This window comes from Thamnophis elegans, chromosome 1 (genome assembly GCF_009769535.1).
Source record: "Thamnophis elegans isolate rThaEle1 chromosome 1, rThaEle1.pri, whole genome shotgun sequence".
Classification (NCBI taxonomy): domain Eukaryota; kingdom Metazoa; phylum Chordata; class Lepidosauria; order Squamata; family Colubridae; genus Thamnophis; species Thamnophis elegans.
Genome location: NC_045541.1, coordinates 75,964,037 through 75,979,747, shown reverse-complemented (window position 1 = coordinate 75,979,747; position 15,711 = coordinate 75,964,037). Strand labels below are relative to the sequence as shown.

Below are 15,711 nucleotides of genomic sequence, written 5' to 3'. Positions count from 1 at the left end.
ATATATTGTAGAATGAAAATGAGGCCTTTAGTTATATTAGATGAAACATTTGAGACGGTAAATATTATTTGAAGATGTAGATGTTAAAACACTTGTAACCAAACGACATGCTGCATGTGATGATGTTTTTTTTCTTTTTTGTGTTTTTTCCTTTCCTTTTTTTTCCTTTTTTTTTTTTTTTAACCCTAGGTTATTGTGGTGTCTATTAAATATATAACAGAGAGACACGGGGTGTGTGTATGAGGGAAATGTAGTAGGGATGGATTGCTACAGGCAGGGGAGTAAGAAACTATACGAAATCAAAATCTATTAAATGAAACAATGAATGTATAAGAATGATAAAGGTTAAAACACCTGTAATCAAATGACATACTGTATGGGATGATGGGCTTTGTTTTCTTTTTTTTGTGTGTGTGTTTTTTTTTTCTCCCTCTGCCTTTCTTTTTCTATTGTTATGTGATTATGTTGTCTATGTAACAAAAATAAAAAAATTTCCTATAAAAAAAACATGTTCTGCTATTCTACAGTATCTCCAATGCATGTGTAGTATCTCCAAAGCATGTATCTTCAAGCATGTGCAAATGAGTGTTTAACAGCTCATTCTCTGGAAAATAGAAAGATCCTCACCAAGTATAAAATACCATTAATAGTTAGGATTAGAGAACCTACTAAAATACAATGGTGAGAAGACTGATGCAGAGATCAAATGTTACCTAGCTTCTAAAATGAAAAGAAATATGCACCAATATGTCCTCCGCTGCAGCTGAAGGTCTCTCCACATCACCTTCAGAGCCAGTAATGTGTGTACAGTATTTATTTCAAATCAGGTCCAATTACTTCCAACTATTGCCACTACCTTAATATGCTGTATGTATATTTACTATCACAAGCTGTTTGCCATGGACATTCAGTCATAACATTCAGTCACAACAAAAGGCAGGGATGATAATGTTAGCAGCTGCAGTCTGCAATTAGGTGATAAAAAGCAATCCAGTTTTTATTAGCATACGATAGCCAGCACTAGCACATGAAGATCTGTTGAATTTGTAGGATGGGGAAAAAGTGTAAAGCTACAGTCATGAACACAGAACACAAAATAACAAGGTTGGAAGGGACTTGGGGGCTTTCAAGTCCAACCCTCTGTTCAAGCAGGAGACCGTATACCACTCCGGACAAATAGTTGTCTAATCTCTTCATGAAAATGTCCAGTGACGAAGCACCCACAATTTCTGCAGGCAAGCAGTCCCACTGATGAATTGCTTTTGAAATCAGTAAGTTTCTTAGTTCTAGGCAAGATCTGTCTTATAATGATTGTCCATCATTACTTCTTGTCCCGCCCTCAAATGCTTTGGAGAATAGGTCAGCCACCGCTTTTTCTGATACTCCCTCAAATATTGAAAAACGGCTATCATGTCACCCCCTAGTCCTTCTCTTTGTTAGACTCTAGACATACCTTGTTTTCATCAGTTCATTGTACAATTTAGCCTCTAAATCCCTTATCAACTTTGTTGCTCTTCTCTGTATTCTTTCTAGGGTCCCAGCATCTTTTTTTTGTATCCTGGTGACCGGAAGTGGATGTAGTATTCCAAGTGAGGTCTCACCAGTGTAGTATAAAGCAGCACTATTGCATCATGTGATCTTGATACTATCCCTCTGTAGGTGCAACCTAAAACTACATTGTCTTTTTTGGTAACTGCAGCACCTTGCTGGTTCATACTTACCATAAATGGGGTGAATAGAAAAATTGATACTGCATCATGTATATCCAGATATTAAAATTCTAAGGAGATTTGCCGATTGTTTTCACAATATATTATTACCTAGCAGTTCAATGTTAATAAATATGCAATTGACTTTGAGCTGAAATACAATTTATATAAATACAAAGCGGGAGATTATGAATTCTAGTCCTACTTTAGGCATGAAAGCCAGCTGCGCAACTTTGGGCCAATCACTCTCTCCAACTCACCTCACACAGTTGTTCTTTCTTTGAAAGAAAGAGTGTTAGGTATGTTTGCCATTTGAGTTATGTATGAAAATAATGAAGACGGGAAAAACGTAAAACAAAAAATAAGTATTTTTTAATTTTTAATTTATTAAGCAAGTGGCACTAGGATTTTGAGTGATGAAAGTTGTAGGTAGTCCTCAATGTATGACAGTTGAGCCCAACATTTCTATTGCTAAGCAAGACCGTTGTTAAATGAAGTGTGCCTCATTCTACAACCTTTTTTTACCACAGTTGTTAAGTGAATCACTGCAGCTGCTAAGTGAATCATGCGATCATTAAGCAAATTTGCCTTGCCCCATTGACTTTGCTTGTACAAAGCCAGCTGGGAAGCTTACAAATGGTGATCACATGACTGAAGAACAGTGCAATTGTCATAAATACATACCAACTGCCAAGCACACAAATTTTGACCCATGTAACCATGGGGCTGATGTAATGGTTGTAAATGTGAAAACCAGCTGTAAGTCACTTCTTTCACTACCGTTCTAACTTCAAATGATCAAAAACAAATGGTTGTAAGTCAAGTACTATCTGTAGTTAGTTAGAGACAACAAAAAGATGCCAGAAGGTGGAAAAGACAAACCACTTCTGTTTTGCTACTGAGAAAAATGTATATCACACAATGAACAAGACTCTAGTTTAACTTAAATAAGTCTTTATCTTTATATTGGAAGTCATGTGTTTGACAAGGCTTTGCAATAAATTCCTATCCCACTCATAATAGTTAATAATAAATGAAACAAATTTAAATGCCTCAGTGTTTTCTAGCTGTGCATAAAAGCAACTTTCCTTTAGCTCAGTTATTTCCTGAGAAAAATATTGAGGACAGAACCACTTTTTAATGACCTAGTGACAAATTATTATTGGTCACCTGAAAAATACTTTCTCATTGTGCATTCAGTATAATACGGCTAGTAACACTCGTGGCACGACATAACAGCGAACGTCAAAAGCGCGCCGACAACACCGCGGCGCTAAAACCGCGATTTACCTTAAGGTAAGGTTTAGGGTTAGGTTTAGGGTTAGGTTTAGGGTTAGGTTTAGGGTAGGTTTAGCGTTAGGTTTAGGGTTAGGTTTAGGGTTATTTTTAGGGTTATGTTACAGCGTGCTTCTGTCGGCGCGCTGTTGTCAGGCGCTTTTGACGGTGCGGTTTTGTCACCGCGCTTTAGTCACACGCGCTTTAGTCTACCGCGGTTTTGTGGTGGAACCAGTAACACTTATTAAAACGATTTAGGTTTTTTTTCCTATGCTGTATTTATGTTTTAGAATGAAACTGAAATGATCTGACTATAGCAGCATTGACGTTTTGGAGAAGCAGATCACTATCAACAAGGCCACTGTTAATTTTATTTCCCAACCAGGGTTCTACCTAGACTTGCCATTAATTAAATAATATTATATTGTCCTTAAACATTTTACAGATGAGCTTTTGTGAGTCTCTACACAGCACATAAACAGAAAGGGAAAGGAGGACAATCCCATTTTTTTCCTCACACCTCCACAATTCACAGATGTTTTTCAGTGCAGCAATATCAGCAACGACAAGTCAAGACAACTGTGTAAGATACAGATTAGTAAACTAATACTTGCTAAGCTGTAAACATGTGAGATTGAAAATACAAAATACTTTCTGGCAAATGCAAATCATGGGAAAATGTGTATATTTACATCATACTCAATTCTAAAACTAATTAGTCACTGTGGATAAGTAAGTACCATGTTTTCCCGAAAATAAGACAGGGTCTTATTTTCTTTTGACACCCCCCCCCAAAAAATTTTGCTTGGGCCTTATTATTGAGAGGGAGAGCTTATTGGTTCGGGGTTGCCGGGTGGCTGCTCTCTTGTGAGCGGGTGCCCAAAGAGCCGGGCACAGCCTCAGGGGCAAACGGCTATGTTGCGTTGTCGCAGCAGCGCAACAAAGCCGCCATGAGGTGACCATGGAAGAGTCTTCCAACAGCCAGTCCACAACCATAGAGCGTAGTCCCAGAGCAGCCGCTGCTGAAAGACTCGGCAGCAAATCTCCGGAATTTGAAAGCTGGTTATGCTTGGAGCATGGTGGCAGCGGCGGCAGCAGGGCAGCACCAGCACCCTGGCCCAGCCCTGCAGGGAGAATTGGGCATGGTGAGCAGGGAGGGATGCGAGCTAGAGGCAGAACAAGTCCTCACGCAACCTCTCTTTCCAGCCAGGCAGAGCGCCACGCGGCTTAGCGCCTTTGGGGTATTATTGGGTCGGTGAGTGGCGCCCTGCCCAGCTGGGCACAGCACCACCCACCAACCTAGCAGTATCCCAAAGGCGTCAAGCAATGTGAGCGCCTTTGCCCCCCCCCCCGGCTCCTGCGGCTTTGGGATATCGCTAGGTTGGTGAGTGTTGCTCTGCCTGACTGGAGGGGAGCGTTGTCTAGGGGGCTTATTATTGGGGGAGGGCGTATATTTTTGCCCACAGGAAAAATATGGCATGGTCTTATTATCATGACATGTCGTAATTTTGGGGAAACACGGTATATGTAAAGTGCAAATGGCTGGGTGGCAACACAAAATCTAAAATGACTTTTTAAAAAACATACAGCCATCAACCAACAACAGTGGCCTCAACCTTTTGGGCACCAGGAACTAATTCTGTGGAGAGGTGTTTTTCTGCAGACCAGAGGGTGTGGTTTCGTGTGCTGCCTGCATCCCGTGGATAGGGCTTCACTGGTTTGCGTGGCCTGGTTTCTTGCATGCCACAGACTGGAGCCGTTCCATGGACTGGGGGTTGGGGACCCCACCTTACAAGTGCATAATTTCAAATAGCAAGCCAGCACAACAGAGCAGAATTCCATCAAGTAAAAGAGTTTTGATATGTGAAATGCAAAGATGGTTTTATTCTCTTAAATATCTCATGGGATAGCAGGGGTGGGCTTCAAAAATTTTAGCAAGGGGTTCTCTGCCTGGTTGCTGGGTGGGCGTGGCCCTGGTGGGCATGGCCTAGTCAGCCTCCTGCACCACAACGGGGGCGTTGTTTTTGCCTTCCCCAGGCTCCAGAAGCTTTTCTCGAGCCTCCGGGAGGGCAAAAACGGCGTCCTCAGGCTCCGGAAGCCAGAAATGAGCCTGTTTCTGGCCTTCCCGAACTTCTGGTAGGCCCATTTTTCACCCTACCCAAGCCTTCACACGCACCCTGCACTTATCTGCATCCAAAACCGGCCACGTGAGGACTCCTGGGAGGGGAGGAGTGGGCAGGGCTAGCCAGGAGTGGGATTTGGGGTTTTTCCAAACTGCACAGAATATTAGCTAAAGGTTCTCCTGAACCCCTGCAAACCTCCAGCAGCCCACCCCTGTGATAGCCACACATTTTTCAGCCAACTTGGAAGAAAAAATCGCCATGATAGTAAGGAAGAAACTGTATATTGTACTATCAGAATCCTTTTCTGTATTCTCTATTTGCATTGCTTTTGTGCAAACTTTTTATTCCTTTTTTTTTCCCCATTTGACCCAAACTTACGTTTTTGAAGGAAGACTTTGGTCGGTATCTTCCTTGACATAAATTAGTTAATTTTAATGGCAATGTAACTGACTTGCAGTATGTGTCCTAGCTAATCTTCCATTATTGAACAGTGTAACTAAAACTGAAATTCGGCATCCTTTCCAAGAAGTGTACAAAAGTTCTGGGATAGTTTTCTGTATGTTTGTACTAAGTATGTTTTATACTGCCACCCATTGGCGTGCATGATCTTGGAGTGTTAAGATTCTGTACTGAGTGGCTTAAACATTCTTTGGGATAAATATAATATTCACAATTTGTGTCACAAAACAGCATAAAACACAAGTTTTTGAATGATTTTAATAGTTAAAGGATTATATTTAATAGAACCATATTACTATGATAGTGAACGATATCTAACATCCCTTATACTCTTACTTTTTAACCAGGCTTCACAGTTTAGATCTAATCAGGCTGGATTTCTGGTCAATTTTCCTCTTAAACATGAACTAAATTGAATAACATTATAGTAGTTTGTGTGCAATGTATTTTTATAAAACCTAAAAAATCTTAGCTGATTGTTAGGACTGTAGAACAGATTGAGAAGTTGAAGAAGCATCCCAGTAGAAGGTTAACAACAAAACCTTGTCCACATTATTGCCAAATAAATTATGTGTCATGTGCCACATAGTCAAAAGAAATTGAGCTTGACAGAAAGATTTATCTTTATGGTAATATTTTCAATAACATCAGCAACACTGATATAATTATCCTGAATCAGTATAAACACATTATAACCACTAACACAATCATTTAGAAAATGTAGAAAACTAATCTCCATTATCACTGGGTTAATTTTTATCCTGTTTGTTTTACTTCCTAATTAAACTTACTTCCTGCTACCACCTTTTCTACTTTGGATGTCTTATTTCTTTTATTCTTCATCCCCATATCACCCTGAGCATCTGCCTTAGGGTGGATTATAGCTCCCAGCATATGGAGCTAACTCTAGTTTGCTTTTTTGAGTTTCTCAGTTTGGCATCATTAACTGGGCTCGCATATTGCACTACATTATGCTGAATTATATAAATTATGCTTTATGATTTAGTAGTATATATGAACATCAATTTATACTTTCAATAAAACAATAGCTAAAATATAAACTTAGCAAGCTGTTAAGTAATGCATGTAATGTCTACAAGTGATGTTCTGTTCTAAATATCTTTAGCAGATACATTTTTCCACATAGCCAATCAGACTGCATATGTCTTTTTTCTGTATCCTTTCTATCTGGGCAATCAAAACAATTTCCAATTCAATCCTTAGAGATAGCTCTTTTTGCACCAGGTATTTCCCATTGTCTACTGATATTCTCCTAGGAATTTTTTAAAGCAGCTTTGTTACTTTCTCTCTCTGTGTTAAGTATAAGACAAAATAAAATGTTATTAGTAGTTGATTAATTGTAGCTGAAGCCTATTACTCCTAGTTTGTTCTGAGTTGCACCTCAATCTTACTTATAAACACCTAGAATTGCTGGGATATTACTATTATTAGCCTTTCAGCAGAATCTTATGAATGCACTTAACTTTCTTGCTGCAAGTAACATTTTATTATTTCTTTATATAATTTTTACTGTGACTTCTAAATAAAAAACCCTAACACAAAGTAATATAAAGTAGGGAAAAGAAAGAAACAGAAAATCAAGGAAGAAACAAAAACTGCAGGGGAAAAAACTTGAAGAAAAATAGAAAAAGAAAAGAAAAAAGATATAAAGAAGTGGATTCTGATATTCTTCACAGCAGTGATAAGTACAATTTTAACCTTATATATTCCGGTTCTAAGAATAATCTATTCTATCTAATCATCAAAACCATTAAATCACAACTTCATTTCCCCCCATTTTTACACAAGACCATAAGAGGCTTTCAGTCATCAGCTAATATATCTTTTCTCTAAACAAGGAAGTTAAAATTGTCCTTTTCACCAACAAATGATGTTTTAAAGGGAATTATGTCTGAAAGAGGTTTATCCTGGCTTTCAATCTTTAACCTAGCAATTGGAATTTGGTTTCCAGGACAGAGATAGGTTTCTCCTTTAATGCCAACATTTGCAAACTTTGTACCAGGCAAATAAGCCTTTATGGCATCTGACTGCTCTTCCATTACAAGCTGAAGTGTATCAGTCTTTAATAGGCAACACCCAGTACTATCACCCCATTCCCAGAGGCAAGTTCTGGTAAATAAGTTGTCTGTTTATTCCCCAAAGATCAATCTTCAAGATTATTTTGATGAAGACCGAAATTATCTTGAAGATTGACCTTCCTTCCTCCCCCCACCCCCAAAAACATCCTTTATTAAGACAATAGAGGAGCTATCACTGGGAAAAGATCTTTACTGCCACTCACTGACACAAACATATACACAAAAACATTGAATATTTTATCTTATCTTTCAATTCTGGCTTGGTGTCATTTGTAAGTTTGAAGAAGAAATGTTTTATTTTCTGCAGTGTTTTTTTTTAATTACACAAAGTTGTCTGGAGATAAAAACCTGTGGTAAATCATATCTTTCCAGGTAGTAAGAAAATACTGAAAATATCTTTTGGACATGTGTATCAACATCTAGCTGTCATTTAAACAGCTTTTTGACAAAAATGTGCTGAAAAGTCACATTTAAAAAAATTTGCTGCAATAAACTTTCCCAACCTGAGGATTTCTAGACTTATGGATTTTAAATCCCCAAATTCTGTAACAAGCATGGTTATTGCTGAATATTTTCATGTCTCATATACACACAGATTGGGGAAGATTGCAAGACATTTTCATAGCCTTAACTACAAAATTATTGGGTTTTTTTGAATTTTTATTTTATTTTAATTGAACAAAAACACAAAAAAGAATCACCCTTCATTACATCTTGTAGAAAGCGTGTCGATTGGTTACAGATAGCTTTCGTGCATTTCTTCCAGTGTCATTACTTATACTTCATATTAGATTATACACTTTAAATCAAAAATCTTTGTATATCTTACTATTAATGTACCACAATTCTCATTTGACTACAATTATTTGAACATGCTTTTTCCTCAAATCATTCATACTTAAAGACACAACCACATAATGGCATTCATTAGCTATTTCAAAAAATCCTCCAATAACATTATACCTTTATAACATCTTTTAAATAAAAGTCAATTAATAAAGTTTCTAAACCTTTCCCCCCTACAAAATTAACTACAAAATTATTGTTTAAATTAGGTGAAAAGATTAATTTAACAAATATAGCTTTTTAGGTGGTTTTTTTTGTAATTGCAGCATTCTAAATGCTTACATTTGAAATTGACAATCAATGCATTCAGCTAAGTTATATTGCAGTTTGTTAGATACTGGCTTTATGTCCTTTGTGAACCAACTGCCTAATGATAAGCTTAACTTTAATTTATGTTCAAATGATATGCAGGTTGAGGTCACATATTACAGTAAACTACTTGTTTTACTTGTTTATTAAATAAATCACAACTGGGTTACACACAGCACATAAACCAAAGCTAAATACTCTGAACCTCAGTATGATTTATAAATCTGACTGTCAGGATAATCCTAACAACATGTAAATGAAGCGGGTCATTTTCAATTAAAATCAAGTCAGACCAAACTTGTCCTCTCCTGTGGTTGTCATTTGTATAGATTTCCACAAGAAATGCAAATTTTGAACAATTTAAATTTTCTTCTGCAGGAGCAAATTACTCTAAATATGACTGTTCAAACTCAAAATCTGATGCAAATTGTCCTTTTTTCCCTTGCTTGCTGTGAGAAAGCCCTAGTTTATGCTTGTGATTCACATATAGTAGAATCCTGGGAAAAAAGATTATGTATGATTCACTGCATGTAAATAACAAGCATAGAACAGGGCTTTCTCACAGAAATAGAAAATGAAAAAATATATGAGAACAGTCAATATTTCTGGATGGAATTTCAATCTATTAGCATCAACACATTCACAAAATATGATATGTCAGATGATACACTGGACTAACAATTTGAGAAGTGTAAGATACCTATTTGGTCAGATAAGAAAATTGGTCAATGATCAGAGAAGTTTAAAAAAAATCCAGCCAAGTAAATTTAAAGAACTCATTTATATTCATTTATTTTGTAATGAGTGGGCATATGCTTTTATAAACTTTATAAATCATACTCCCAATCAACAAAATTAGCTGTCTCTTTATCTACTTTAAGATGCATAATTAGCCATTATACAGAATCTGATATTTAAAACCAGAAAAATTAAATGTAAATTATCTGTGTAAGATTGTTATCCTTTGTTTTCAGATACAACACAAGATGGCAAATACTCCTTTCCTCCTTCTACTTTCCCTACAGAAACGACAACCCTGTGAGGTGGATTGGGCTGAGACAGAGTGACTGACTCAAAATTACCCAGCTGGTTTTTCATGCCTAAATGGGATTGGAATTCACATTCTCCTACTATAGTTTCTAAGATAGCCCTTAACCATTACACCAAACTGGCCAACACCTTCACCACACATTAGGATAAAGCAGTTTATGACATCATACAAAGTGTCATAAAACATTTCCTGTGTTGTTTGACTGTGCTAAACCATTCAACATGGGATATATTCAAGATCTCTGAATATATACCAACTTTTCCAATGAAGACAGTACATTAGAAGTTGTGTCATTGTTGAAGGCACTGAGGAATCTAGTAAGTAAATATCTCTGAAAGGATGATGCAATGGGTCAGAGGTTGTCTAGTTCCTACTTAAATGATAAGGAGTTAGCGATAAGCCATCTGATCATGCTGTAAAAGCAAAAAGCAGTCTGATATTACTTGATAAAATTAACTTCTTTACTAATTCTAGCTTTTATCAAAATGTTGTCTTTAAAGAAGAAAACAAAACCTACTCCTCCAGCTTATTTTTGGTTATAAAATATATTTTAATTACTTTTGTTTTATAATAATATTATCCCAAAGACAGTGATGCTTTGGATATCAATACAGTACTCCCTCTGGATGTATATAACAATAAAGTGATAGTGTGAAAGTAATCTGAAGAATGTGCTTATTTCTATACTATGCTAAGCAATAGTTGGTTTTAGCTTAGTATTTCTGCAAATCCATCTACTGTAGTTCATACAGTGGGAAAGTTGCTTTATAGCAACAAACCACTGCGGCTTAGAGTATGATTTAGACAGAACAGGGCCAACAACATGAACCACATCCCTTTGCACTACAATATCTTGTCTTTGTACCAAAAAATGAATCACAGAATTGTATTTGTATTTAATATCCACTGCTACATCTTGCACTGTCTTTCACTGACCAAAAATATTCCTTAGCAACAGTAACATTGCTTCTGTCAGGCTGATTATAATTAGAACCCAGTAAGTCTGAGCAATTTAGAGTAATCCTGATGATGTTCATTATTAGTTTAACTTTTCTTTAAAAGAGGACGATCAACTTGAATAAGATTACAATTAATGTCAGTAACAGGAATTTGGAAACAAGAGTTTAGATAATTTCAGTCCTCAGGCACATGATTCAAGTGTTACCTAATATGGAATATCACTATAGAAAATAAGAAAACAGGCAAATATAGACAAATCCTAAGTGAACAGCCAGATCTGCATAACATACAACAAAATGACTTAGGCCTCCAATACTTAGGATAGTTTTCTGACATGGAAAATCTTGAAAGAAGATACACACAGTAATTTCTAAAATGTAGCATATATCCTACAAAAAGTTGAAAAGGGTACAGTGCTACATTAGGAAAAATGCAGGCAGAAATAAGAAGAAGCAGATCAACTCCAAACTGAAATGACAGATACTATAGAATTTGCCAGCACCTAAAAGATACATTGTTTGCATTGACAGGCAATTTTTCATGTCTACAAATCAGAGCAAGTAGAAAGCAACTGGCACTTCTGCACTGGTTACAAAGAGATTCGGTTAATGCTAAGAACTGTATAAAGTTACATAATAAAAAGCTTATTTTCTTCATCTCCTTAACTTCTAGATGGAGCCATGGGAAGACTGAAATCATGTTGCCAGGGTGAGAGCAAATATATTAGCACCATGAAAGCTAAGTCTGCTGCACTGCTGGTGCCACCTGGGCCCACTCATTTCATCATTTACCAATCTCTTGCCAAGTACTGAAAGATAACAATAAAATATTTCTAATTTAGAGAAATTTGAGCCAAAACAAACAAGTAATTGTATCTCTAAAACCTGGCACTTTCAAAGGCAGAGGGGGTAAAAAAAAATGCTACTATCAGTATAACTATTTTACTTGGGGGGAAAGTACATAGAATTGTAATTTTAGACCCTGGTGCTATGCATGTTTGTGTTTATTAAAAATTTCAATTCACATGCTTCTACATACTAGGTTACAATAGCTGTTGATACATGCTCTTAAGCCTTTAGGGATAGGCTGGGCCAAATATCTAAATGGAAGAGTTCAAGGAAGAGGCCACATGCTTACAAATCAAGGGTAGCAAGGTGTATGTATGTACAATGCGTGTTTGTGTGTGTACACACACACAATTTGAACCTCAGCTGGTTGTGTATGAGGTTAAAATTTTCATTGCTACACTCATCCTTTAATTTCAATAATTTACTTTCAATAATTTAGTTTTTTCCCCTCAAGATTTTGATTGAGAGAAAACCTCACACTATTGTCAAATAATGCAAGAGGAACGCCAGATAACCTGATGTCATATGTTGCTATAATAATCTAAAATGCCAACAAACAATAATGACAGAAAAGCGACTCTGCCCTCCAAAAATATTCGCTAAAATTACCAGGATCTGCAACTCTTGACAAGGGGGAGAGGGGGGAGAGAATGAAGCAGGAAGAACAGGCTAAGCCACTCATAGAGGACTTAGGAGAGAGGCAGATTGCCAAGTGGCCCCACCCTCCCTCAGAAAGGGACGACAAAATAATAATAACAACAATAAAAATTAAAAAGCTTTAATTTGTTAACTAGCTGAACCCTAACTTGTGGAAGGGCAAGCCTATCCCGGAAGTCAGGTCTGTTAAACTGCAAGGAGTCCGACCCTATATTGAAAGACATGGGAAGGAGAAAGGTTATCGGGCTAAGAAAAGGCGAGTCCAAATTCTACTTCGCGGGTCCCTTGAGAAGACCTTGGAGATAAAGCGCAGTCCCCTGCTATCCTACTTAGATAGCAGTAGATGGAAGTCCGCATTGACTTCCAAGGATTTTAATTCACAGGTGCGTGTTCCGGATTACAAACCCAGGAGTTTGGGACTACAAAAGTAAGGACAAAATATATATATGCAGACCTGGCGAAATAGGAAGGGAAAACGAGACTTCGCGATCTATTTGTTCGTAGCACTTCAGGTCCTCACCTGGACGAATCCTTCAGCAAAGCAGATCCTCTTCCTTGCGCGGCTTCTTTCCTCGCCTCCTCCTCCTCCTCCTCGCTCTCTCGGAACGTCCACTCTCCTCCACTACGCAAGGTCACAGGCTCCGCTGTACTAGGCGAGATACTTGGCGTTTCTTTCCTGCTTCTTTTCCGCCGAGAGGGAGTCCCCCCGCCAGTTGCAAGTTGGTTGCGCTCCTCCTTCAAGGCGGAGTAACGACTCGGCACCGGAGCGATCGGCTTTTCCTTCTCTGCCCCGCAACCTGCAGCCTCGGCTCGCCACAACCGGTCCGGGCAAGAAAAGTTCTTCTCTTCGTCTGCTCGGTGAGCCCCGCCTTCCGTCCCGGACTAAGCTCCGCCCCGAATGCTGCTCTCCGCCAGCAGGTATGGGCAGAGCTACAATGGAACAGGGAAGCCAGAAGGACAGCCCGGCGGACCAACCACCGTTTGCTTCCACTGTCCGGCCGGCCAGGACCTGGGCGAAGTTTGGAGAGGCGGGGGATCGGGGTCATAAATGGAATTTATGTTAAAGGCGCTCGGTTTAATCCCATCCTTTACCTGCCTGTTAACCGTTGTAAAAGAGAGCATGGCATGGTTTTCAGGACCCGCTTCCTTTCAAGGGCCAATTACACAGTTCTAATAGTACCATTTAAAACACAAGTTAAGACAACTCCACCAGCGCGGTGGTGTATTCATCATTAAGCAGACTAAGCATGTGTTTAGGGCACCAGGCCCAAGGGGCCACCACAAAGTTGAGAAAGAAAAAAAAAAACCAATTAAGATTTGCACAGTATGTACAAAGAGGGAGGGCACCAAGATTTGTCAGCGCTTAGGACACCAGTGAGCCTTAATCCGCCACTGCACAAGCTCATGTATAGGTAGGATTCCTGGCACAATTCAGTCTAATCCCAAAAGGGTGCCTTTGAAATTGTTTGAGAATCCAGCAACACAAGGCAATAATAACCTCCCAGACATTTAACATTTAATAATATTGCCCTTTCTCTTTTCACTCAGCATTTACAGTACAAAAAGTACTGCCTGTATAACCTTGTAAGTCCCATGCAGGGGTTTGCGTTGCTTGGCAAAAAAATATAACATGGGAGATCAAGAGTGACATTTAACACAAAAATGCAGACTCTAATGTTGGTGGCATCTCTGCTTTGCCACCAAAGTCTGAGGTTTCAAAATGATTTCCACGATTCTAAATTTTAGCTGTCTGATCCTTAATGACAAAATGATTGGCTGGTTCACATATTGCTTACTGAATCATGATTTATTAATTGATCCAATCTCCTAGTTTGTATGATCCAGTGAAGTATTCATTATGAAGGCTGGATTAATGTAATATGCTAGGCTCGAATATGGCTAGTTACGGCTCAGTATGCCATAAAACCAGTTCCCAAATGTGGATTTTCTGTGAAGTGCCATTTTGGGCAGCATAAATGAACCTGACAGGAAAGAATTAATTCCATCTTATATTGTGTTAATTGGGATTTAAAAGACTCATAGAATTGCAGACAGTGACTGATACAAAACATATAGAACCGAATACAATACAATACAATACAATACAATACCAAGGAGCCGAGGTGGTGCAGTGGTTAAATGCAGCACTGCAGGCTACTTCAGCTGACTGCAGTTCTGCAGTTCGGCTGTTCAAATCTCACTGGCTCAGGGTTGACTCAGCCTTCCATCCTTTCGAGGTGGGTAAAATGAGGACCCGGATTGTTGGGGGCAATATGCTGACTCTGTAAACCGCTTAGAGAGGGCTGAAAGCCCTATGAAGCGGTATATAAGTCTAACTGCTATTGCTAATACAATACAATACAATACAATACAATACAATACAATACAATAGCAGAGTTGGAAGGGACCTTGGAAGTCTTCTAGCCCAACCCCCTGCCTAGGCAGGAAACCCTATGCTGTTTCAGACAAATGGCTATCCAACATCTTAAAGACTTCCAATGTTAGGGCATTCACAACTTCTGGAGTCAAGCTGGTCCACAGTGGCCCTGACTCAGAAAGTTTGAACGCAGGAAAAAATGCAATTCTTCCGCTACTAAACTAAAGCTGAGAACCAAGACTTCCAAGGTCAGAAAAAAAATGATTAAGTTCATTTGTGCTCCAAGCATCTTTGTGAATTATTTTCTCAAGGCAGAAACAGACAGTAATCTCTCTGGCCAAAGAGCAACAAGGCATCAATTCTGTTTACTTCATCAACCTAAAACAAGAAAAGAACCAACTAATTTTCTGCTGCAGCAAACAAACTCATAACCTGCAGCTTTTTGGAAGAGCTAAGGATGGAGCCCTAGTTGGCCTTAGAAAAGCTCTGTTGTCCACTTCCTTAACAGATGCCACCCCACTCTGAAGTCCCTTTGATTTGTATTCACCTGGATGTTAGTGTAAAGATTTTAGAAATCTTGCCCATCCAAAATAATATGCCTCTTAATTGTGTGAGCCAGAATTTTGAACAAATGTACTAATCCCAACTTCCAATTCATGGGGTTCATAGTAGAATCAATGCTCCTGAGTTGAGTGGTTCATCAAATGAGTTATCCAATCAGTTAAGCTGGCATTTGTCACAATGTGGTCCTTGACCATCTGCCCGCAGTACAGAGTCCTATGCCACAATTATCATTTCCTGTAGTTTTGCAAGGACCATGAGCAATTTCCTTCTGGATGCCAGGGCTTCCACAATGTGTTCTTGAGTCTTAAGCAAAACAAAATTCTCTTCTGCTTATTGTTTATTAGAACCCCTAGTTACAAAATCTGTTCTAAGGAAGGTAAGAAATTTTCTCAAGCTCCAGAATCCCTTCCTCATTTGTACAAGGGATGAACAGT

At 38.4% G+C, this 15,711-nt stretch overlaps 1 protein-coding gene across 2 annotated transcripts in view; it reads right to left on the bottom strand.

Moving 5' to 3' along the window:
• Positions 1-13,221, bottom strand: part of RASSF7 (Ras association domain family member 7) — a 61,332-nt gene extending 48,111 nt beyond the window's left edge. The window contains exon 1 of one of the 2 annotated variants that reach the window (XM_032221270.1): positions 12,857-13,221. The gene's annotated coding sequence lies outside the window, so the exon portion shown is untranslated. The remainder of the gene's footprint in view (positions 1-12,856) is intronic. The other variant, XM_032221246.1, reaches the window with a different exon arrangement.
• Between the last annotated feature and the right edge of the window lie 2,490 nt (positions 13,222-15,711).